Raw genomic sequence first — 26,139 nt, 5'->3', positions numbered from 1 at the left:
AGAAGTCTGGAAGGCTCTATGACAATAGGTGAGCAAAAGATTTGTGTTAACAGTTACATACGCTATGTAGCTTAACTATGGATGGTGGAGCTGTAGGTAATTTTTATTTTCTCTTCTTTTTTTCCCCCTGTATTATATAATGTTTTAACAGTGTACATAGATTATTTGTCAATTTGTTAAAAGGAAGTTTCCCAAAGGAGAGAAAAAACAGCCCTTTCTTGCCACACCTGCAATCAGAGCATTAAATTCTGCCTGTCCTAGGGGCCTCTCTCAGGATCCTTCAGGGTGTCTGGGACTAGGTGAACCTGTTCTGTGGGTTTGTTGCTCCTGGGTGTGCCAGGCCTTATAACCTTGAACCGATTAGAGTCGCAGAAACACCATTTACAAGTTTAAATGGTCTCAGAGAAGTTGAGAAATTCTGAATTAATCAACTGTGTCCTCTCGGGAAAGGGGCGAACAGAGGGATATATGTACAGAGCTTTCAAAAGGAATTAATTGTGCTTTGCGAGTTGAATGTAGTCGTGGGAGGGGGGGCTTTGGGGATATTTACATGTGGTATTATTATCCGCAGGCGCTCTGAGGCCTCTTCACTGCTAAATCTTGTATGTCATCAATTTCCTAGCAGGGAAAGATGGTTTTGCTCACACCTTGAGGGTGGAGATGCTCAGGATCCAGAAATCTCAAGTGACTCATTGAGGGTGCACAGCAAGAACTGAATTGTGATTTAGTGTTCTTGATTCCATGCCCTGTCTGCGTGCCAATCTTTTTCTTTATGGGATGCCTCAGACATGTGCAGGCTGCCTCAGACAGGACAGATCTCCCTCCCTCGCCTCCTGTGAGTGTATTTAAAAAATTCATGTCAAAATAGTTTTCTCTGGGTTTTCCTTTTAGGAGCACTCACGTTCTCTCTTAGAGTCTATTCCTGTCTATGCCCTAACTAAGAAAGCTAGATTCTCACATGCCTGCAAATGTCTCTGACTCCAAATTGGGATTACTGCCTGGAGAAGTTGCTACATTGTGCATGTGGAGGAGGGTTCACATTTTGGGGGCGTGGCGAGCCTTTCCCTGATGGTTTAGCTCATCTCCGTCCTGGGCATCTCCCCCATCCCCATCTCAACCCACTGCTGTCACTCATCCCTCCTCTCTGTGCACGATGCTCCAGCCCCTTGCCATGCACACCTCCTAATGCCAAGTGGTGATTCCATGCCTGGGACACTGTCCTGGGCTCTTCTCTACCTGGTCATCCTACACTTTAGCTTCTCAGTTACAGAGTATTCACTTGGTGTCACGTTGCTGTTCTAAGGCTTGACAAATGTTGACTCCTCACAGAAACTTAATGATGCTGGTACCATTATTATTATCCCATTTTACAGTTGAAGAAACAGAAGCACAGAAACTTGCTCACGATCCAGAGCTAGCAAGTGCTGGAGACAGAATCTGAATCCAGGCAGCTGGCTCCAGAGTCCACTCTCTTAACCACCCTGCTTTGCTCCTCTCCTACAGATGCTCTCAGCCTCCGGCCCTGTGAAGTTGCCCTGATCCATGTTTTGGGAATTGCCCTCATCCTGCTCGGTGCTTCCAGAGCACTTTGCTGGTGCCTCAAGGATTCCCTGGCCTTTGGACAGGGTTTTTAGTAGCCTTGGTGCCCTACCAGCAGAGAGCTTTGTAAGGACTGGAATTTGGTGCGTCAATCTTGGTATCCATGACATTCTTACTTCAAGATCCTTTCCAGGTGTTTTTTAAACATTGGAGATGTGCTATTCATGTGAGCTAAAATGAAATGAAATTTAGTGAATTGGAAGGTCCCATTAGGGCTAAATCCTTGAAAGATGTGTCCATAAAAAGTTTAACTTAAGCACAAAAAAATTTCATAATTCTCATCCATTCAAGAGCTGATTATTTTCTTTTGAGGATTATTCATCATCTTGCTTTTCCATCCATTTCTTCCAGTCTTCTAGACATGTCATGCTATGAGAGAATCACCCATAAGGAGACAGAGAGAGATGAAAACACTTCAAGTCATGGCAGCTCCATTCTTGCCAGTTCTGTGACTTTGAAAAAGTCATTTGAGGTTCCTCCCATCCAAGTACTAACCAGGCCTGACCCTACTTAGCTCCTGAGATCAGATGAGATCGGGCACCTTCAGGGTGGTATGGCCATAGACATCACTTGAGCTTCCTGAATCTTACTTAGGTCAGAATTATACCTAGTGGCCTGACACTGCATGTAACGCAGCTGGCCCAGGGCTTGGTTGATAGTAAAAACTGCGTAAATGTTGACTGTTGTCATCATTAACTCCATGGCTTGGCTAGCAGCACCAGGAGAAAGGAAAAGAAGCCGAAGTCTCTGATATGCTTCTTAACGCTCTGGAAAAAGGGTGAAGGAGTATAAAGTGAAGATGGTTGGTCAAAATGAAAGTCGCCATAATAAAGACTTTTCTTTCCCCTTGCCATCTTCAGTTCCTTCTTAACTAAATAGAAATGGGAGGAAAATATCTGCAGCAGTGCAGTGTTCCTGAAAGAAACAATTGCATAAATTCAGTTAAGACCGTATTTACTCATTTAATGCACAGTTACAAAGTATCCACTATATGCCAGGTACTGAGCTAGGTTTGGAGATACAGAGCCACCAGAGATATAGACCTGTCCCCAAGGAACTCCTTCCCTGTCTGGTGTGGGGTCTGACATGTAAGTGAATAGCTCAAAATCAGAGCCAATTCCAAGGATTTTCTTTTATAAAATTCCTTTTAGAAAATGTTTAGAGAATTTATGGGAATGTAGAAGAAGGGCTATCTTGAAGAAAAGCTTTATGTGGGAAATTCAGGTTTAAATTGGGCCTTATGGGGAGTGTGTCAGAGTTCTTGGTTGCAAGCAACAGAAAGCTTCTCTAGCTATCTCAGACAAAAAAGAGGAAAGTGTAGGAAGGAGATCAGGGACTCCCAGAAATGTCAGGAGGCTGACATGACCAGATTTGGAAAATAGTCAGAATCAAAGGAGCTGTAGAGATGAAGAATATGACTGCCAGCAGAGATCACTCAGAAGGAATGGGCTTCTCTGGCTTTGATGCTGCTGAGAAGGTCCTTTGGTCACTCTCTCAAGATCAAAGGCCCAGGACAGCATGTATGACAGGCCAGCAGAGTCACCCGATCAGCCGCTGGCCAAGCCGAGATGGCGATAGAGAAAGTTCTGGTACCTTTGACTGAAGCCGGAGTTGGTCGTTCCTTTCCATCAAGCCATCATATGGAGAATTCCCCTGGGGAGATCAGCATTATGACAGTAAGTGATGCTGGGAGTCAGATAGTAGACAAAGACAAAGGTCCTTTATGGGAGCTCGGATTGCAACAGGAGGTGGCAGGGAAGGAGAGGCAGGCCAGGAACAGAGCAGAGTCTGCAGAGGGCAGGGAGGAGAAAAGTTCAGGGCTGTGGAGGGACTGGGAGGCGCTTCAGTGCCATCAGGCTGCATTGGGTGCGATGCTGTTAAGAGTTCAGTTGACGACAGAGGTAGATAGCTTGAGCTCAAATCACAGAAAGTCTCATAAAAGCCACAATAAAAAGTTGAACCTTATGCTAAGGCCAGGCTCAGGGGGCAGACATCTTTTGAGAAAATAGGCAGACATGCCTGGAAGAGAAGATTAGATTGAGGCTGTGTTTCTAATCTGCGTTCTCTGCCTGCTTGCATTGTGCTGACTGCACTGTAACAGTAGCAGCAAAAACTGCAGGAGAACTTGGAAGAAAATGAAGCATCGCAGCCAGTGGAATCCCCCACCCATCAGACTCTAAATTCATGAATTTTTAGTAGCTGGTTCTGCATTCTGGCCTCTGGGGATGGGGTGGAGGGGCATGAAACCCAGGTTTAGCCAGTCAGGGTATCCTACTCCCATCCCACCATGTGATTGGCTTAGGCGCAGACCCGTGGCCCAAGTGCACAGTGTCAGCTGCAGTCACTTGGCATGCGTTGGAAAAGAGAGGACCTCTTTCTGTAGAGTTGCTAAGTGGGGATAAGTTACAGTGGAGCTGCAGCTGGCCGCCAGGCCCACCTCACTGGGAGACTCTGCCAAATATTGAAGCCAATACAGAGGAGCATGGGGCTGGGATGGAGACAGAGATTGCTAGACTTCTGGATCCAGACATACCTGACCTAGATTCCCCAGAGATCAGTTTCCAGTTTCTGGAACCAACGCATTCTTTCTAGCTCCTTCTCCTTCTATCTTTCTCTCGTTTCTCTCTCAATGAGGCCACTTGGAGTATTTTTTGTTATTGTTGTTGTTACTTGTGACTAAAAAAACCCTGAATTCATAGAATTATCTCTCACACAAAAAAGGGATGGAGTCAGGTGAGTGAAGGAGGGAGTCCTAAAGACTGGCTGAGCCCAGGAGACAGACGTCTGAGGCACCATAGCCAAATGCAGAATCTGGTTCATTTGGCCCCTCAGTCTTGGGCATTTAGATAGCTTTTTTTGGCCACAGAGTTTGTGGGATCTTAGTTCCCTGACCAGGGAACCAAGGATCAGCTCACACTGCCTGCACTGGAAGGGTGGGGTCATAACCACGGAACTGCCAGGGAAGTCCCTAAATAGTTTAGAAAACAGTTTATGTCACCTTCTAAAAGGGGTGCTTGAAGTGTCTAGTTGCTTTTTTCATAGTATGTGATGGATTTCAGCAAGTTATCTTTCACTGCCATATTCTTTTAACGAACATGGAAAACTCAGTGTTAACATGGGAATGCATTAATAACTGGAAATTCAAGCCACTGGAGGGAGATAGAGAATGAGATCACTCTCCCAGTGCTCCTCAATTCATTGAACTTGGGAGACCCTCCCTCTCAATTTTCATTCAGGTCAGAAGTTGCAAAATGGTGGCCCGTGATCCATAGCTGGCCTACAGATGCATTGTTTGGCTTACAAAATACTGCAAAAAAAAAAAAAAAGAGAGAGAGAGAGAAATTCACTAATGTTTAAAAGTCAAGAGACTTTACATTTCTGGATTCTCTCGAAAAAAGTGGGAAAGTCTCTGCACAGTGGACCCATTTTTGCCGCTGGCAGCTCCAGGCTGGCTGGGGGAGCAGTTGCCCCATTCAGTCACTGGGAGGGCCGCTGTTTGCCACAGGCTCCACCCAGCTGCTCTGTTCACTTAGGGCACCTGCCTGACACCTGTAAGCATATTGATTCATTGGAAATATCCCAAATTCTCCCTGGCCCTTCGATTTGGTTGAACACTTGCTTCTGGGTTAATTTCACTATTGTTGATAAAATAATTCCCTGGGGCTATGAAGAGACAAGTTCAAAATCCCGGACGGTTCATCCTGTAATACACACACTAATAAACATTTTTGGGTTGGAAGCAAAAGTGAAGGACTTGAGGAGAAGACCAACTAGGGAAATGATGCCCTGTTTTCCTTCAGTCGTTTAATTCTACACCCAGAGAACAGAGTGGAGTCAGTGTCTGACCTTGAAACCCAGCCTTACCAGTCATCGTCTGTTTGCTCTCGGTCAAGTTCATTAAGTTGGCTGTGCCTCAGTTTCCTCGTTGTACAAAGCACTGTATTCTCTTTGTCTATGAAATGTAATACATTCTCATTTCAGAATTTATGAGTTACTGTCTGTTGAGTTATTCATGGGTTTTATTTATTTATGAGTTATTCATGAATGAAGATTAAATGAATTAACACTTTAGAGCAGTGCCTTGCACATAGTAAACACTTAATAACTGTTAACATATATATAGGTATTATATAGTATTTATATGTTTATATGTAAATTACATATTAATTTTAAGGCTTCCCTGGTGGCTCAGATGGTAAAGAATCTTCCTGCAGTGTAGGAGACTTGGGTTCCATCCCTGGGTCAGGAAGATCCCCTGGAGAAGAGAATGGCTACCCGCTGCAGTCTTCTGGCCTGGAGAGTTCCAGGGACAGAGGAGCCCAGTGGGCTATGATCCATGGGGTCACAAAGAGTTGGACACGACTGAGCGACTAACACTTACTTTTACTTACTTTTATATTTATAGAAATATCATTTATCATGAAAATTTATATGTTCTACATATATTTGTACAAAGTATATTTCTGTGAAGTAAATCTTTTTTAAGATCAGCTTCCATTACAAAAAAATAAAGTATATGTTTTAAGGGGAAAATAATTTGGTAGAAAACTTTTGCTTAGAAAGCAATAAGACAATGACAAATCTCATGAGTCCCTGGGTATTGCTATTATCTGCATAAATTTTTGTGCTTCACTAATTACAGTCCCTATAAATACATACTTCTGATAAGAGTGTAAATCACTACAAGGTATTTTTTTTAAATGCAATAAAACATCTTCTTTAAATGTAATAAAACACTGTAAGCCAGTAGCTCCTGAACACCAGATCTTCACTATATGAAGATCACTGAGTGGGATAATATAAAAGCCCATCATGGTTGTCATGTCTCTGTCAAGGCAGTTTGAGTAGTTGAGCCAGATTCATAGAAATGGCTTTTTTTTTTAAAAAAACACAGAATTGATGTTCCAGTAAACAAGAATGCATAGTAATTTCTGTAATGAATTCCTTTTCTTTTCCCATTAGTAGCATCTAATAAAAATAAGGTATGTTTCTAGGGTATAAATAATTCAATAGAGTTTTGCTCGGAATTAGTGCAGTGCTTAGCATCCAGGTGTCCTGGCGTTTACCTGTGTGGAGACAGGAGAGACTCTTGGAGCCCTCAGGATCAGAAATCAATGTCTTGGGTTCACCGGCTCCACCATTGATTGATTGATTGTGTAATCTTGGACAAATGGCTAAGCCTTAGTTTTCTCATCTGCAAAGTGACAGTGATTGTCTTACCCACCTCCAAGGGTAATTGCAGACTAAGAGAGGTGATTTGGAAAAGAGGAATTGGTTGTTTCCCATATGAAGCCTGTGTTGCTGTAATTTTCCTTTGAAGCACGTTTATGGTTTCAGGATCCTATCAATCATGCATTGCTTTTCCTTGTTTCATGGGTAACAGGACGGTTTCCCTTGCCTGGTAACACACTGGCGATGACATAACTTGAAGCACTCAGCCCACCCCCAGTTTTTCTTTGTTCTTTAAGTGCCAGTAACGGTGTGCTGTCTACTGCATGATGGCATCAGAGGCTTCTCTTTCATACGTGATGTTTGGGGATTGAAAAAGCTGAAGTTTCAGATATTTTTTAAATGTATCTTTTCTTACAAAAAATTAGATGAGCGAGGCTGTGTTGGAGGTTATGTTGCATGGGAAGCAGAGTCTGAGATGGATATTTGCATGTGGGGTGTTTTGGGGATCAGTGCCTGTAGGGGAGTGAAAGGAGCAGAACTGGGTGAGGGGAGAAGTGGGGCTGTGGTCCATGACATGACCTCAGCCCAGCCAGAGAGGGTGGACAGTGAGAGCCCTGTGTTAAGCAGTCATGGCGTGCAGGCTGCTCGGGGAAGGAGCTGTGTCCGCAGGTGAGGAACCCTCCCCACCTAAGGACTATTGTGGCGGTAGGGTTGGGGAGTGGGGAGCCCAGCCGAGCTCTTATCAACTGGTACACCTCAGAGGGCCCCACAGTCCGCCCTGTGCCACTTAGAGTCTACTTAATATAAAGGAATAGTGAATGGGGTGAATTGCAGCCCCTGCCACTGTCACCTGTCCCAAGATAGCACCTAATCCTCACACCCCTAGCCATTCCTCCACTAGTCCTCTCCCTCCATCCCAGACCACCCTCACCCTCCACTAACAACTCTGCTTGTCTGATTGGCTTACCTGGCAGAGAAACAGACCCTCATGCAAATGGGCTGAGCCCCTGGACACCCTGCCCTTCTCAGGCTGTGACAGTTGTATCTGTCCACATGCCTTCCAAACTGGGAAGCCTTTACTGATGGGATAGGCCCCTTCATCGTGACAGAACTCATTTCCTGCCTTTGTGAGCACCTGTGACTTACCAGCATCTCCCACATTTTTTGCCACTTCCTCCTCACCTGGTTTGATTTACATGATGTCGTCAATACCATGAATCAGGGTGACGCACTGAAACGTCCGGACAGCCCAGGTCACTTTGGTATATGTTAGCTCTGTCCTCATGCTTGTTTCATTCCTTCCTGTGAGACCAGATTGTAAATGGAGACTGGTGTCCATTTCAAGTGAATACAAACTACTTTTCATTCTCCTTTCTAGTAAGGATCAAAAAGAACTCGTTCGCTAGATCAGTGGCAACATACTGTGCGCCTGAGAGCATGTAGTCTAATCTAATTAAGCTCCTGCTTCTGATGTGGCGGTTGCAGTTGAGGTTGCTATTCTGCAGGAGGCCACTGGTGTCCTCCGGGACATATCTGGCTTTGGAGGTGTCATGGTGAGGGTCACTGCCTCTCAGCCTTTGGGTCTTTAAGGAGGCAGTAATCTCTGCTCTCCTCCCAAGGACACAATGTTATTTTGGATTAACCATGTTGGCTGTGGGGGAGGGTCAATTTCAAAAGCTTCCACTGGATCTTTCCCACTATAATAGCTCTTACTCCACAAACCAAGGAATCACTGCAGATGCTCAGTGAACTGCCAAGTATAGCAATTTTTTTCCTTACTTATTTTTAAAATTTATGTTTATTTTTGGCTGCTCTGGGTCTTCGTTGCTGCTTGTGGGTTTCTCTAGTTTTGGTGAGTGGGGGTTACTCTCTAGTTGCGGTGCATTGGCTTCTCATCGCAGTGGCTCCTCTTGTTGCTGAGCACGGGCTGTAGGCAATCAGGCTCAGTAATTGTGATTCATGGGTTTAGTTGCCGCACGGCATGTGGAGTGTTCTCAGAACAGGAATCAAACCGGTGTCCCCTGCATTGGCAGGCAGATTCTTAACAACTGGACCACCAGGGAAGTTCCCAAGTATAGCTATTAAAATTACATATCTGGGAACTGACCACTAGGTTTGTCTATGAATCCGCTGGACCCGCACTGAGCTGGACTCAATTTATTACCTGGTCCCCATAAGCCCCGAATCTCATGAGGGATCAGCTGATAGTTCAGGTCTCAGATACTATTAACTTAGACCCTGTGTCCAACAGTCCTTGAAATATTTTGATGTTTGCCTTTCTTCAGGGTAGGATTACTTGAGTAAATGGCCATAGGTGTCCATAGCTCTATATAGGTCACCCTTAGCCTGGCCAACCATCCTGGTTTTCCCAGGGCTGTCTCTGTTTAAACACCGAGCACCCTGCATTCCTGTACATCCCTTAGTCCTTGGGTAAAACAGTCACCCTAGACTCCCCCAACTCCCTAGGAGGCACTGCCACTTTGCCACTAATTATAATAATTGCATCCATTTTTTGTTGGCTAAGCATTACCTGACCTTTATTATTTTAGAATCTCTTATCCCCTGGGAGCCTGGTTCTGTTACAGCATCTCCTATGGTCAGCTTGGGTCTTCAGATGAGGGTCACCCCTGAGCTTCTCAGAAATGCCAGTGATCCTTACACCAGAGCATTTCCTGTCACTTTGCCGGAGCTTCCTATATGCAGCAAGTCTTCAGATCTTAAAAGTGGATCCCTTCTAGCATGATCACTTCTGTGAGATTTTGATTCTTTCTTTCATATCTGCCATGGCAGTCTGGCATTTCTGTGTGACTTGTGTTGGCTGTTGCTTTTCCCAAGTTTCCAAAGGCCATTCTAGTGGTATGCTGGTACCATCTTTTCTAGCCCTTGATGGATTATTAAATCATATATCATGATAGGGTGTGCTCACAGTGATAAACTCCACCTTACCCAACCTGATATTCTGACCCCTTATATCCAGCAGCCTCAGAATCCAGTCCCCACTGTCTTGCATCATCAGCCAGTTCACTGAATGGATAATTCCATTTCTCCCTTAGTTGATGCAGGACTCCCCTGTCTGGTTTATGTTGTGACCTTACCCTAACAGCTGCTGGTCTTGTGCCAGGAGGGAGGTGGAGGTAGACCCAGAGGAGGGAAGGTTACACAACAGGGAGGCCTCTGAGTCATCTCCTGGGTTGAGGGATTGTCTTGAATAGGGAGGAATGGGCAACTTCTGAGCAGGCCAGAGGGTTCTGGGGTATCTGAGGATTCCATGTTTTCAAATACATCAACATCAATGTTCCTATCTCTGGGTCCCATTCTTTCATATCAGAGCCTGACTTTGCCATAGTAGACCTACCTTATTTGGGAGTTTGGCCTTCTTGGGAGCTTGACTTCTCTTATGATTAAGCCCTGGTCCTTATCCTCATCTCCATCTTCCTCTCGGCTGCGAGAGATGAGAGTTTCTTATTTGCTGGCAAGAGGCCCTCTGGCTTTCACACTTAGCCTTTAATCGCTAATAAACGACCTTTCGTATTTTATCTTTTTTTTTTCTAAAGCATTCATTTTCTCTATCAACAGCCATACAGTTCTACCTTATTGTGTTTATATTACTATTTCCACATATTTCTCAGCCTGATATGTCGTCCCCATGTGGTGAACCATCCCAGTTCACAGCTGGGACTGTGTTAACAGTTGCATTGGTACACATGTGCCAGGGGGTCACGGCTCCACCTTTTCCCAGGATGGGGCTCTCAGAGGCTGTTTTCTAAGACCACTCCTCAGACTGTCCTGCCACAGGTTGTCCCAGGTTGGGTTCCTTGGGAAGCAGACTCTAAAATGGAAACAAATTGAAGAGAGCTCTGAGGGTCAAGGGCTTCCAAAAGGAAGAGAAAAAAGTGGCATTGGCAAAAGGAGTTGCTGGTCTGTGTACATGCAGTCACCACACAAGCCTCAGTGAATCCCATGGGACTCTCAGGACCAAAGGGTCTCGGCACTGGGACAAGAGCAACAGGCATGATTCATCTCCGTGAATTGACCAGTCACAGGATGTAAGCTGCCACCAGAATGGCGACCCTTTTTATGCAGGAGGGGCTCTCAGCACTCGCCATATCTCTGGGAGGGAGGGTCTCAGTCCATAAGGGAGACCGGGATGGAGCATCATGGCCTCCTGTTTACCAAATGTGCTGAGGATTGGGTGGCATGTTGAGGAAATCTATGAAACGTGAAAGTGGATGGGTTCTCAACTGGATGGGGCTTCCAGGTTCATCTACTTGCACTAACGTTTATTTGGTCACCGTGGATGTAAAAGTGAAAAAACTACATCCTCATCACCCCTGCCCAACATTGTCCCTGTTAATTTGCTTGGAAATTGTTTAAGGTCAGTCTCATTTGCAAATGTAAATGTGGAAAATAAAGCCAGAATGGGGAGGATTCCATATTGCAATTGAGGAAAATGCAGTTGTTGGTTGCAATTTTCTATCTGGAGTCAGCATTGACTCCATTTGGATTTCCCAGGGCAGGGGTTTCCCTGGTCCACCTTGGTGGCCATCTTGGAGAGGTGAGATCGCTGAACCATGGGGGCGTGAGACATAGGTGCTCTGGGCAATAATAGCTTTGGAGAATATCCTGGGTTGAGGTAATGGGGTCAGAAAAACACCCACAGGCAAACGCCCTGTCGTGGGTGTGCTGCAGCATCTGGAATCACCCGGGGGGTAGGGTGGAGCGTAGAGAGCCTTAGCTAGCTCAGCAGGCCAGCGCTGGTACGTGACATGTGGGTCCCATCAGCCTGCTCTTGAGGTGGGCTTTGGGGTGAATCATCTCAGTGGCTGAAACAAACAAGAGCCTCGTTCACCCGCCAGTTGCTCCATCTTTATCATTTTGCCGATGTGGACAGAACTTTGCTTCACACCCAAGAGATTCAGCCCCTACTGCAATCAGTCCCACCAGCTACTGTCCCTTTCCTCAAGCTGTTGATTTCTTCATCTGTGTCCTTCCTTCACCCTCAAGGATCCCTGCCCTTCTCCACAGGTCTCAGCGACATAGAGTGACAAGATTCTAAAGAGGAAATGCTTCCCCATGTTAGGCTTAATTTTCTGCCGATATTTTTTCTATGGCCCCACATTTATATAGACTATATGTTACACACATTTGCTATGTATTTGTATACTGTCTTATAGTAAACATATTTATATAGTATTACGTCATAATTTTAAATATACGTAAGTTGTGGCTCAGTAGTAAAGAAACCACCTGCCAATGTAGGAGATGCAGTTTGGATTCCTGGGTGGGGAAGATCCCCTGGAGTAGGAAATGGCAACCCACTCTAGTATTCTTGTCTGGGAAATCCCGTGGACAGAGAAGCCTGGCAGGCTACACAGTCCATGGGGTCTCAAAAGAATCAGGCACAGCTTGGCAACTAAACAACAGATATGCTGCTGCTGCCACCAAATCGCTTCAGTCGTGTCCGACTCTGTGCGACCCCATAGATGCCAGCCACCAGGCTCCCCCATCCCTGGGATTCTCCAGGCAAGAACACTGGAGTGGGTTGCCATTTCCTTCTCCAACGCATGAAAGTGAAAAGTGAAAGTGAAGTCGCTCAGTCGTGTCCAACTCTTAGCGACCCCATGGACTGCAGCCTACCAGGCTTCTCCGGCATGGGATTCTCCAGGCAAGAGTACCAGAGTGGGTTGCCAGTGCCTTCTCCAAACAACAGATATACATTGTTATAAATAAATGCTGTTATTATTATAAAGAACATGTTATAAATATCTATATATCCTGTATCATATTTATTTTTGACCCAGTGACTGCATGTAGCTGAACTCATGCATTAAGTCCCACCCAAAATGTCACTTCCTCCTCTATGAAGTTGTCCCCAATATCCCCAGGTTAAGGTATCCTCTCCTCTCTGTGCTCAATGCACTATGTATGCACCTTCCTGAGCACTTATCACAGTCTTTGAATCATTTCCTTGTTTTTCCATCTTTTTATCACTGGGCCAAACTCTTTCCAATTACAATTGTATCATTTCAATCAGATTACCCTTAGTACCAGCTGAGTCCTAAGTCCTCAGAACTCTAATGACACTCAGTAGAGTTTTGTGGAATATATGAAGTTAGCACACTGCTTGGCTCATTAAAAAGGTTAAGCAAACACATGTTGAATGAATGAAGAAGGAACAAATTAATAAATGAACATAGTCTGGGCTGAAAGCAGAGCCGCCCCTCAGGAACATTTGCAGGGCCTGGGCAGGAGGACAAGTTGAGGCCCACTTACCATATGTCTAAATAATTCAAGTCACAAAACAAGCTAGCCAGCAAACTGTTAAATAAAATGCTGTCTCTTTTTCCATTGGCAAATACATCTTTACAATGAAAAGTCAAAATATACATGAAAAGTTGTGCATTTTGTGTGACTAAAAGAAGGCAAAATATCAAAGATGTCTAACTATAATTAATATTGCAAATGTTCAGGTATTATGTTGAGGGGCTGATGGTGTTGAGATAATAAAATAAAGGCATATACATAATTCATAAATTCTTATACAGCTGGTCTATACCATTTATTTTTCTTGCCTTCATTTCTGCAAAAGCATTGGGGTTAAAAATAAAAACACTGGGGTTAAAAAATAAAAGCACTGGGTTTTTTTTGTTGTTATAATTAAGTATCACATAATGTATGTTCTATTGACAATAAGGGCAGATGGCATTTAAAAAATCTTCCTTATATAAAGTTAATTTTTATACAGAAATTAATTTCACCTTAGAGAAGCACAAAGTTTTATGTACAAGGATATTCTGTCCAGCAATAGTATATTGCAGTTAGTGGTTTAGAGTGACAAAAATAGAAACAAATGGGCCCATCACCATGGGAATGGTTGAATAGATTTTGGCATAGCTAAACATGTAATATAGCCACTTGAAGAAATAAATGAGTCATACTAGTTGACTTGGAGGGATTTCCATGAGATATTCCCAGGGAAAGCCATATGTAAAGAAATGTGTATATTCATCTTATTTCTATAAAATAGACAATGACAAAAAGCTATGCATGTATGTATATTTTTACATATATATATATGGTTTAGTTGAAATGGAGACTATAGAAGGAATCACATTAATAGTTAATCTGGATTTTTTATACGTATGTGGGAGGGGGTGGTGATGCACATGTGAAATGGGTGCAGATATGGACTTCCTTGATAGCTCAGTTGGTAAAGAATATGTCTGAAATATGGGAGACCTGGGTTTGATTCCTGGATTGAGAAGGGAAAGGCTACCCACTCCAGTATCTGGAGAATTCCCATGGACTGTAGAGTCCATGGGGTCACAAAGAGTCGGACACGACTGAGCAGCTTTCAGCTTCACTTTCACTTTCATGAAAAGAAAAAGTAAAATCTGGCTGAGAAAATGCTCCATGCTTGATTTGATCTCCATTTTTCAAATTTCTGTATGTGTTTGTATGGAAGATAGGACATCAGGGGAAATTTTACATCTATATTTACTGATATGTAGGTATAATAGATATGTAATTGTCCAGAAAATTCTGTGATATCCTTCTATTTCATTCACAGCAAATAAAGTAAAAACCCTGCCTACATGTGTCTATGCTTTTAGATGGATGAACAAGGAGAGAGATGTGGAAAGACATGTGCCTGGCCATGGGACTTGTACCAGGGACTAAAGGACAGCAGGAAAAAGGGAGTTTTTTCTTTACCAGCACAGCTGGTAAAGAATCCACCTGCAATGCAGGAGACCCCAGTTTGATCCCTAGGTTCAGGAAGATCCCCTGGAGAAGGGATAAGCTACTCACTCCAGTATTCTTGGGCTTCCCCGGTGGCTCAGCTGGTAAAAATCCACCAGCAATGTGGGAGACCTGGGTTTAATCCCTAGGTTAGGAAGATCCCCTGGAGAAGGGAAAGGCTACCCACTCCAGTATTCTGGCCTGGCAAATTAAGGCCAGACTATACAGTCCATGGGGTCACAAAGAGTCAGACACAACTGAGCAACTTGGGCTTCCCTGGTGGCTCAGCTGGTAAAGAATCCACCTGCAATGCAGGAGACCCTGGTTCAATTCCTGGGTTGGGAAGATCTGCTGGAGAAGGGATAGACTACCCACTCCAGTATTCTTAGGCATCCCTTGTGTCTCAGCTGGTAAAGAATCCACCTGCAATGTGGGAGACCTGAGTTTGATCCCTGTGTTTTGAAGATCCCCTGGAGAAGGGAAAGGCTACCCACTCCAGTATCCTGGCCTAGAGAATTCCCTGGACTGTATAGTCCATGGGGTCGCAACGAGTTGGACATGACTGAATGACTTTCACTTCACTTTTTGTTTGTTTATTGTAGTTGCTGTATAATATGTTACAGATGTAAAATATAGTGACTCACAATTTTTAAAGGTTATACTCCACTTATAGTTATTATAAAATATTGGTTATATCCCCCACCTTTACAGTATAGCTCATATTATACCTAATACTTTGAACCTCTTAGTCCTTTATCTTGTCCCTTCCCTCCTCCCACTGGTAACCAGTAGTTTGTTCTCTATATCTGAGAGTCTGCTTTTTTTTTTTATATTCACTGGTTTGTTGTATTTTTTTCAGATTCCATAGATAAATGATATCTTAGAGTATTTGTTTTTCTCTTATTTAATTAGCATAATGCCCTCCAAGTCCATCCACGTTGCTGCAAATGGCAAAGTTTCATTCTTTTTTATTACTGAGTCGTATTCTATTCTCTATATTTATATATACATATATATGAAACAACTGTCCATTCATCTGTTGACGGACACTTAGGTTGCTTCCATATCTTGTGAATTATAAATAATGGTGCTATGAACATTAGGGTACATGTGTCTTTTTGAATTAGTGTTTTTGTTTTTTTTCAGATATATACCCCAGAGCGGAATTTCTGGGTCATATGATGCTTTTGAACTGTGGTGTTGGAGAAGACTCTTGAGAGCCCCTTGGACTACAAGGAGATCCAACCAGTCCATTCTGAAGGAGATCAGCCCTGGCATTTCTTTGGAAGGAATGATGCTAAAGCTGAAACTCCAGTACTTTGACCACCTGATGCGAAGAGTTGACTCATTGGAAAAGACTCTGATGCTGGGAGGGCTTGGGGGCAGGAGGAGAAGGGGACGACAGAGAATGAGATGGCTGGATGGCATTACTGACTCGATGGACGTGAGTCTCAGTGAACTCCGGGAGTTGGTGATGGACAGGGAGGCCTGGCGTGCTGTGATTCATGGGGTCGCAAAGAGTCGGACACGACTGAGCGACTGATCTGATCTGATCTGATGGTAGTTCTATTTTTAGTTTTTTGTGACAATGCCATAATGTTTTCTACAGTGACAGAACCAATTTATTAATACCTTCCCACTGACAGTGTACACAGGTTCCCTTTCCTCTGTATTCTTGCCAACATTGCCAACATTTGTTATTTCATCAATGGAAGAGGATAGAGCACCCAGAAATAAACCCACCCACTTATGGCCAATTAATCTATGACAAAGGAGGCAAGAACACACAATAGAGAAAATACAGTCTCTTCAATAAATGGTGCTGGGAAAACTGGACAGCAACATGTAAAAGAATAAAATTAGAGCGTTCTCTAACACCATATACAAAAATAAACTCAAAATGGGACTTCTCTGGTGGTCCAGTGGTTAAGACTCTATGCTTTCATTGAGGTGGGACACAGGTTAGATCCCTGGCTGGGGAACTAAGATCCCACATGCCACAGGGTATGGCCAAAACAAAACCAAAAAAAAAAACCAACTCAAAATGGATTATCAAAATGTAAGACTGGATACTCCAAAACTCTTAGAGGAAAACATAGGCAGAACACTCTTTGATATAAATAGCAGCAGGATTTTGGGGGATCTGTCCCTTAAAGCAAAGGAAATAAAAGCAAAAATAAACACTTGGGACTCAGTTAAACTTAAAAGCTTTTGCATAGCCAAGGAAGCCATCCATAAAATGAAAAGACAACCTACTGAATGGAAAAAAATATTTGCAAATGATATGACCCAGAAGGAATTAATACCAACATATATGAATAGCTCATATAACTCAAAAAAAAAACTGATTAAAAAATGGACAGAAGACCTGAGAAGACATTTTTTTACAGAGTTAATGCAGATGGCCAACAGGCACATGAAAATGTGCTCAACATTGCGAATTGTCAGGGAGATGCAAAGCAAAACCACAATGAGATATCACCTCACACCTGTCAGAATGCCAACATCTGTTTTGTTTTACTGATTACAAGAAGTATGCAAATTTTAATATATTGTTTTTATAATTTGAGAAATAACACATCAGATCTTTTCTAAGAAATATGGAAGTCCTTGGAGACCTGGGCTTCATCCTGATACTGCCACTTACTATCTCCAATTCCTCAGTGTTCTTCTCTGTAAAATAGGGAGAATAACACTATCCAGCAAATAAATAGGAAGATAAAATAGATTAATCCAAGGAAAAGCTTAGCACAGTAGCTAGCAAACAGAAAACACTTCCTTAAGGTTTTGCTATTGTTATTATTGCCATTGCCCTCATCATCACTCCTCCCCTTCTCCCTCCTACGAGAAGAGTGTTTGAACCAGATGTAGGGGGCTGGCAGCTGGAGAACATAACAGAAGCATCGATGTGTGAGTTGCTAAAGAGGCTTTTTATAAGACATCGGTAACCACACTGCTGGGTGGAAGGAAGCTGTTAAAAGCACCAATGTGTGGTCACATGAAACCAAGTATAAAATAAATGCAAAATAAGTTTTGCACATTTGACTTTGGGACCTTGTAAACATTTTATATTAGGAAATTAAATTTTGATATTTCATTTGATATAAAACAATGTAAAAAGCAATTCATAAATGTGAAAAGTGCAGTGAACTAGGTGAAGCTAATGAGCGTCTAGTTGGTGGTATAATCAGACAGGAGCTAGTTCTTTACAGCTCACTGATTTGATTATACATCATGTGTGAGATATACTCTAAGGACAAAAACAACTACAAAAACTGCTTTAGCTGCTTCTAGTGACCATATCTTTGGTGGTAGCATTTGAATTGATATTCTGAGCCTCCTAAGATAAACAGGAACTCACACTCAGAGACACCTCTCCCACCCACCCCAGTCCTGTTGCATATTCACTAGCTGTGTGAGTTGGATAACATGGTCATTTAGTCCATCTACTTCTTTTCACCAGATCATTTGACAAGTGTTACCCCTAGAAAATTCAGAATAAGTCTGTGTGCAACCCATAAACACAGTCCCTAGATATTCATGGCATAAGCTTACAGTGACCATGATTTCAAAATGAGGTTATTTTAATTATGGTTTTTTTCCTTGACTGTGTGATGACAGTGTAAATAATGATTGAAATATGATGAGTGTTCTCATTTGTTTTCCCACCCTCTGCTCATTAAAGAGGATTCTTCTAACTTGGAGTACTTAGGCTCTTATCCTCCTCCATCCTTCAAGGATGGACCTTGTCTTGCTAGACCAGTTCTTGGGTAATTTTAAGATGATGGAAAAGACAGGAAGATAGTAAGATGCACACGGGAAGAGGAGCTAGGAGTCATTCATGGGGGATTGTTGAGAACACGTGCAACTGTGGTGTGTGAAGACAGTGGGCTTTAGGGGAGAAAAGGTAGCTGTGTCTAATACAGGTTATTGTGACATTCACTTTTTGAATGAACAGTGTTTCTTTAACTGGACTTCTAAACTGGACAACATGGATCATGACTCTATAAATGATACAGTTGCAATGAACAAAGATTTATGCCAGTTTCTCAGTAAAGCTGGGAGAGGAGGTTAAGGACACCGAAGGGCTGTAATTGGTATGGGGCATGTCTGGAACAGAAACAGCTCCAGGGACAATCTTCTGACGGGCTCCACGATCTCATTCATAGGGCTCCTCTGCTTCCTCTGTTGTTCCATTTTCCTCACGCCATTGGATGGCTTCCTCTCATTGTACCTGGCTTATGCTCCCACATAGCCTCTGTTTGCCCATGGCTCATATGATGGTCCTGCTCTAATACTGAATTAATGCCTTACACGGGGGAATCTGATGAGCCCCAGCTCATCTTTGTGAGTTGGCCCATTCCGTATGTGATAACTGAGTATGGATTGGCGGCCTTGGGTATATACTTCTAATCAGGTTCTTTCAGGAGTGACAGCCTTGGGCTTCCCTGGTGGCTCAGTGGTAAAGAATCTGCCTGCCAGTGCGGGAGACACAGGTTCGACCCCTCCCTGGTCTGGGAAGATCCCACATGCCATGGAGCAACTAAGCCCATGTGCCACAACTATTAAACTTGTGCCCTAGAGCCTGGGAGCCATAACTGCTGAAGCCTATGCACCCTAAAGCCCATGCTCTGCAACAAGAGAAACCACCACAGTGAGAAGCCCAGACGGACACTGCAACTACAGAGGAGCCCCCGCTCACCACAATTAGAGAAAGCCTGTGCATAGCGACAAAGACCCAGAGCAGCCAAAAATAAATTGTAAAAAATAAATTTAAAAAATAAAAAAGAAGTGACAGCCTCACTTAGAAGAAAATACAGTCTCTGTGGCTCTCCCCTGAGCAAGGCTGTTGGTGGCACAGTTTCTCCTTGAAGGGATGTTATTATGTTGGCAAAATGAGAAGTGATGGTCTGGTCCTGGTATAATGGAAAGTGCAAGTCTAGATTCTGCTCCAGGCTCTGTCTAGCATTATCACTTTGAATTTCATTAACTTCTCTGTATCTCAGTTTTCTTATCATGATACCTCCCCTCTCAACAATCACAGAGCTTTTAGGAGAACTAAGTCAAATCATATGTGATAAGGATTGGAAAATTTTTCAGTGCCTCACAAATATAATAATACTGATATGTTTCTTTAATACATTACAAGATACACTTTTTAAAATTTTACTACTTTATTTTTATTTTTTTAATTATAATTTTAATTGGAGGCTAATTACAATATTGTAGTGGTTTTTGCCATTTTACTACTTTTAAATCAGAATATCTTTCCATTTACGCCTCAGAATTGATGCCAACATTTAATGCTGTAGTTTTTGTTGTTACCTCAGATATTATGAAGCCATTGGCATGTCTTAGAATCAATGGCGTGTTTTACAGTAGATACAATCTGTTAATTTTCTATCACTGTGGACCACAATAAAGAAGCTTAAAACAATGCCCATTTATCCCCTCACAGTTCCTGTCGACTCACCTGGGTTTCTCAACTCAAAATCTCACGAAACAAATCCAAGTGTTGGCAGCCAGGGGTTCCTCAGATAATTAAGCCCAAATGCCCCGACGCACTGGTTGTAACGGATTCACTTTTCTCTTGTGCGTCTAGGGTGGGACCAGTTATGTACCATGCTTACTAGAATAATGAGAATCCCCATCAGAATCGGAGAAAAGTTGGTTCTGATGGGCAGCTGTGGTTGAGATCGGGTGGCCTGATCAGTTGCTGGTGGTTGCCGTGGGTGCTGGTGAGGGGAGTAAGAGCGTGGGTGCCCTGAATTTGCCATCTCTGCCTTCCTGCCTGCAAGATTTGGTGCATCACCACTGCAGGTCAGCCCTCTCCTTCAATATCTCCCAGTGGTTGATTCTGAGACCTTCAATGCAGTGCATTAGAGAGACGGTCCTTCTAATAACTGATGACCTAGGAAGCATCTGCTCCCCCCTCCCCCCACCCCACACACACCTTGCATTCGCTTTCTAACTTTCAGTTCAGTTCAGTCACTCAGTTGTGTCGGACTCTTTGCGACCTCATGCCAGGCCTCCCTGTCCATCACCAACTCACACAGTTTACGCAAACTCATGTCCATTGAGTCGGTGATGCCATCCAACCATCTCATCCTCTGTCGTCCCCTTCTCCTTCTGCCTTCAATGTTTCCCAGCATCAGGGTCTTTTCAAATGAGTCAGCTGTTTGCATCAGGTGGCCAAAGTATTGAAGTTTCAGCTTCAGCATCAGTCCTTCCAATGAATATTGAGGACTGATTTCCTTTAGGATGGACTGGTTGGATCTCCTTGCAGTCAGTCCAAGGGACTCTCAAGAGTCTTCTCCAACACCACAGTTCAAAAGCATCAATTCTTCAGTGCTCAACTTTCTTTAAAGTCCAACTCTCACATCTCTACATGACTACTGGGAAAACCATAGATGACTAGATGGGCCTTTGTTGGTAAAGTAATGTCTCTGGTTTTTAATAGTCTGTCTAGGTTGGCCATAGCTTTACTTCCAAGGAGCAAGCATCCTTTAATTTCATGGCTGCAGTCACCATCTGCAGTGATTTTGGAACCTAAGAAAATAAAGTCGGTCACTGTTTCCATTCTTTCCCCATCTATTTGCCATGCAGTGATGGGACCAGATGCCATAATCTTCGTTTTCTGAATGTTGAGCTTTAACCCAGCTTTTTCACTCTCCTTTCACTTTCATCAAGAGGCTCTTTAGTTCTTCTTCGCTCTCTGCCATAAGTGTGGTGTCATCTGTGTATCTGAGGTTATTGATATTTCTCCTGGCAATCTTGATTCCAGCTTGTGCTTCACCCAGACTGGCATTTCTCATGATGTACTCTGCATATAAGTTAAATCAGCATAAATCAATATACAGCCTTGACATCCTCCTTTCCCAATTTGGAACCAGTCTGTTGTTCCATGTCTGGTTCTAACTGTTGCTCCTTGACCTGCATACAGATTTCTCAGGAGGCAGGTCAGGTGGTCTGGTATTCCCATCTCTTGAATTTTCCACAGTTTGTTGTGATCCACATAGTCAAAGGCTTTGGCGTAGTTAATAAAGCAAAACTAGATGGTTCTTTTCTGGAACTCTCTTGCTTTTTCAGTGATCCAGAGGATGTTGGCCATTTGATCTCTGGTTCCTCTGCCTTTTCTAAATCCAGCTTGAACATCTGGAAGTTCACAGTTCATGTACTATTGAAGCCCAGCTTGGAGAATTTTGAGCATTACTTTACTAGGGTGTGAGATGAGTGCAATTGTGTGGTACCTAGATAGCATATTAAAAAGCAGAGACATTACTTTGCCAACAAAGATCTGTCTAGTCAAGGCTATGGTTTCTCCAGTGGTCAGGCATGGATGTGAGAGTTGGACTGTGAAGAAAGCTGAGCACCGAAGAATTGATGCTTTTGAACTGTGGTGTTGGAGAAGACTCTTGAGAGTCCCATGGACTGCAAGGAGGTCCAACCAGTCCATCCTAAAGGAGATCAGTCCTGGGTGTTCATTGGAAGGACTGATGCTAAAGCTGAAACTCCAGTGTTTTGGCCACCTCATGCGAAGAGTTGACTCATTGGAAAAGACCCTGGTGCTGGGAGGGATTGGGGGCAGGAGGAGAAGGGAACAACAGAGGATGAGATGGCTGGATGGCATCACCGACTCGATGGACATGAGTTTGAGTGAACTCTGGGAGTTGGTGATGGATAGGGAGGCCTGGCGTGCTGCGATTCATGGGGTTGCAAAGAATCAGACACTACTGAGTGACTGAACTGAACTTGAGCATTCTTTGGCATTGCCTTTCTTAGGGATTGCAATGAACACTGACCTTTTCCAGTCCTGTGGCCACTGCTGAGTTTTCCAAGTTTGCTGGCATATTGAGTGTAGCACTTTCACAGCATCATCTTTTAGGATTTGAAATAGCTCAACTGGAATTCCATCACCTCCACTAGCTTTGTTCATAGTGATGCTTCCTAAGGCCCACTGGACTTCACGTTCCAGGATGTCTGGCTCTAGGTGAGTGATCACACCACTGTGGTTATCTGGGTCGTGAAGATCTTATTTGGACTTCCCTGGTAGCTCAGATGGTAAAGCGTCTGCCTACAATGTGGAGGACCCGCGTTCAGTCCCTGGGTTGGGAAGATCCTCTGGTGAAGGAAGTGGCAACCCACTCCAGTACTCTTGCCTGGAAAATCCCATGGATGGAGGAGTGTGGTAGGCTACAATCCAAGGGGTCACAAAGAGTCGGACACGACTGAGCGACATCATTTCTTTGTATTCTTACCACCTCTTCTTAATGTCTTCTGCTTCTGTTAGGTAGATACCATTCCTGTCTTTTATTATGCTCATCTTTGCATGAAATGTTCCCTTGGTATCTCTAATTTTCTTGAAGAGATCTCTAGTCTTTCCCATTCTATTATTTCCTGTTTCTTTGCATTGATCACTGAGGAAGGCTTTCTTATCTCTCCTTGCTGTTCTTTGGAACTCTGCATTGGAATGGGTATATCTTTCCTTTTCTCCTTTGCCTCTAGCTTCTCTTTTCTTAGCTATTCGTAAGGCCTTGTCAGAAAACCATTTTGCTTTTTTGCATTTTTAGCAGGGGGGATGGTCTTGATCACTGCCTCCTGTACAATGTCACGAACCTCCATCCATAGTTCTTCAAGCACTCTATCAGATCTAATCCCTTGAATCTATTTGTTACTTCCACTGTATAATTGTAAGGGATTTGATTTAGGTCATACCTGTATGGTCTAGTGGTTTTCCCTACTTTCTTCAATTTAAGTCCAAATTTGGCAATAAGGAGTTCATAATCTGAGCCACAGTCAGCTCCTGGTCTTGTTTTTGCTGACTGTATAGAGCTTCTCCATCTTTGGCTGGAAAGAATATAATCAGTCTGATTTTGGTATTGACCATCTGATGATGTCCATGTGTAGAGTCTTCTCTTGTGTTGTTGGAAGAGGGTGTTTGCTATGACCCATGCGTTCTCTTGGCAAAACTCTGTTAGCCTTTGACCTGCTTCATTTTGTACTCCAAGGCTAAATTTGCCTGTTAATCCAGGCAGCTCTTGACTTCCTCATTTTGCATTCCAGTCCCCTATAAAGAAGAGAACATCTTTTGGGGGTGTTAGTTCTAGTGTTAGTAGAAAGAATCAAACAAAGATCACATCCCTAGAGCTAAAACTGAAGGCTCTGGTGATCTTTGGGCAAACCATGACTATATATCAAAGTGTTGCTTTGCCTTTAGAGGGTCCTTATTTCTTTGGAAGGAATGATGCTAAAGCTGAAAGTCCAGTACTTTGCCACCTCATGCGAAGAGTTGACTCATTGGAAAAGACTCTGATGCTGGGAGGGATTGAGGGCAGGAGGAGATGGGGACGACAGAGGGTGAGATGGCTGGATGGCATCACTGACTCGATGGATGTGAGTTTGAGTGAACTCCAGGAGTTGGTGAGGGACAGGGAGGCCTGGCGTGCTGCGATTCATGGGGTTGCAAAGAGTCGGACACGACTGAGCGACTGATCTGATCTGATCTGAATACGTTACTGTTAGTAGTGAGAATGTCTTGACAGCTTCAATCAGATCAACATAAATCAGCCCTCTTCTTTAAAACCAGCACTAACAGTCAAACGTACTCACACCACCCTCTTTCATAAATACCTGGAGTACTTGTTTTTGTATGCTCCAGTATTGTGTGAGTTACTTCGGGGAAAGTGACTGTAGCTTGTTTTCCATTTCATTCCTATTACCTGGCATACATAATCGCCTCTGAGTAAGTTCTTAATGGGATGAACATATGAATGAGTGAATTTACTAAGGTCCTTCCAGGTACTCAGGACCAAATAGTTTTGTTTTTGTTCGTTTAATAGAGTCCAAAGGTGTGATCCCTGTCCTCCCTTCATCATCATAAGAGTTTGATGGCAAGGAGAGAGAGAAAAAAAAAACAAAAAAAAACCGTGGGAAGAAGGTAAGTGAGTTACACCAGGATATGAGAGGAAGCAGATAATGCTAGTGATTGTTCTTGTCAGCTTAGAACAGGCAGGATATAAATACATGTTATAGAAGAGGAAATTCAAGAGAGACACAGGGAAACAGGTTCGAGATTTTGAAAAATAGCACGGTCAGGACCTGCTGACTCAGAGGCAATTAGACTATGACCCAGGGCAAATCATGCTTCACTTTACTGTTATTGTTCAAGTGAGATGAAATTTCATAAGCCCAGAAGCCCCAGCCCTTCCTGACTATTTTGTTGGAGCATGAACTAGTAGTTTTCAAGGGGTGAGTCTTGGGTTAAGGCTAAATGCTCCTTCATCATAAGCCCAAATTAACAGAGGCGAGTTCTGTCTTTCTTCTCAGCGACCCCAGTCCCCCATCCCATCTTTTTTTTTTTTTGCTAAACTTTAATTTTAAAGGCATTTATGGTACATAAAACCTTCAATTATAGCTTTTCAGTAGACATACCATGGACAACTTAAAATTTATTTACTTATATTTATTTTTAAAGTAATTACTTTCATCTAGAAAAAAAGTAATTGCTTTCATCTAGTAATTGTGTTCATCTAGTTAACACACAGCTATTTTGAGTTCAGGAAAATTACTCCTCTTGCCCATGGACTCTTGCAACCAGAAGAACTCCAGAGTTCTTTAGCTGTCGTGTGAGCTAGGTGGTTGCTACCCCTGGATCACAAGATGGGGTCTGCAGATTGTGCCTCCAAACACCCCAGGGGTTCAGAGGCCAAAGCTTTGCAAAGGAAACTGTGGACCTGCTGGTGGTATCTAGCTGAACTTCAGTACAAACAGATTGGGTCTACAGTGGGAAACCCAAGTGCCTGGCCACCAGGGAGCTAGCAAGCTTGGAAAAGTACAAGAAGAAGACACAGAGAGGAATTTTCCATCCACTTTCTTGAACCTTCTATCTCAACACAAACCGGGTGCCTGCCTTCTGCATTCTAGCTCTGGAAAATGTAATTGCCTCCTGTTCCTGAAGAACGCCAGGAGAAACTCAGCCCTTTCGGTCATTCTTGTTTGCAGGGTGCACGTCATGGCTAGTTTACAAACAGGGTCCTTGCCTACACATATTATCGTCTTGCATAGGAGGAAGGTCTGTGCGTTTTAGGGGGCACTAAACTTACTAATATAGTAGTTTAGATCAGTACTCAGGCTCCCAGTCTCTGATGCATCCCAGAGTGACTGGAGAAGGGCTCAGGAAAACTTGCTCAGCTGGCTTCTGGTGCTAAAGAAAGGTTTTCCTAGGAGGGAAGCCACAGTAACACTCCACTGACTTTGGGACCAGGCAGGCAATGCACGAGACGATAAGTGAGGGAGATTGTGACAAATGCAGTCCGTTCGCTGTCCACAGGGTTCGCTTTCAGCATCTGTTTATTTTTTAATATTATTTGGCTGTGTCGGTTCTTAGTTGTGGCATATGGGATCTTTCACTGCAACCAGGTTTCGTTGTGCCCCCACCGCATGGCTCACAACCCAGTCAGTGACTTTGGACAATTCCCTTGTCTCTAAACCTCAGTCTCTTCATTTGTAAAATGGAAGCAAGGCCTACCTTATAAATTCAGTGTGTGAGGACGAGGTGAAACTCTGTACTAAGAGTGTTCACCTTTGTGTCTGGCACACACTTAGAAGGGGCAGTGAGCCCATGAGCCA

Source organism: Bos indicus x Bos taurus, chromosome 14 (assembly GCF_003369695.1).
Source record: "Bos indicus x Bos taurus breed Angus x Brahman F1 hybrid chromosome 14, Bos_hybrid_MaternalHap_v2.0, whole genome shotgun sequence".
Lineage (NCBI taxonomy): Eukaryota > Metazoa > Chordata > Mammalia > Artiodactyla > Bovidae > Bos > Bos indicus x Bos taurus.
Note: the sequence above shows the minus strand (reverse complement) of the source record.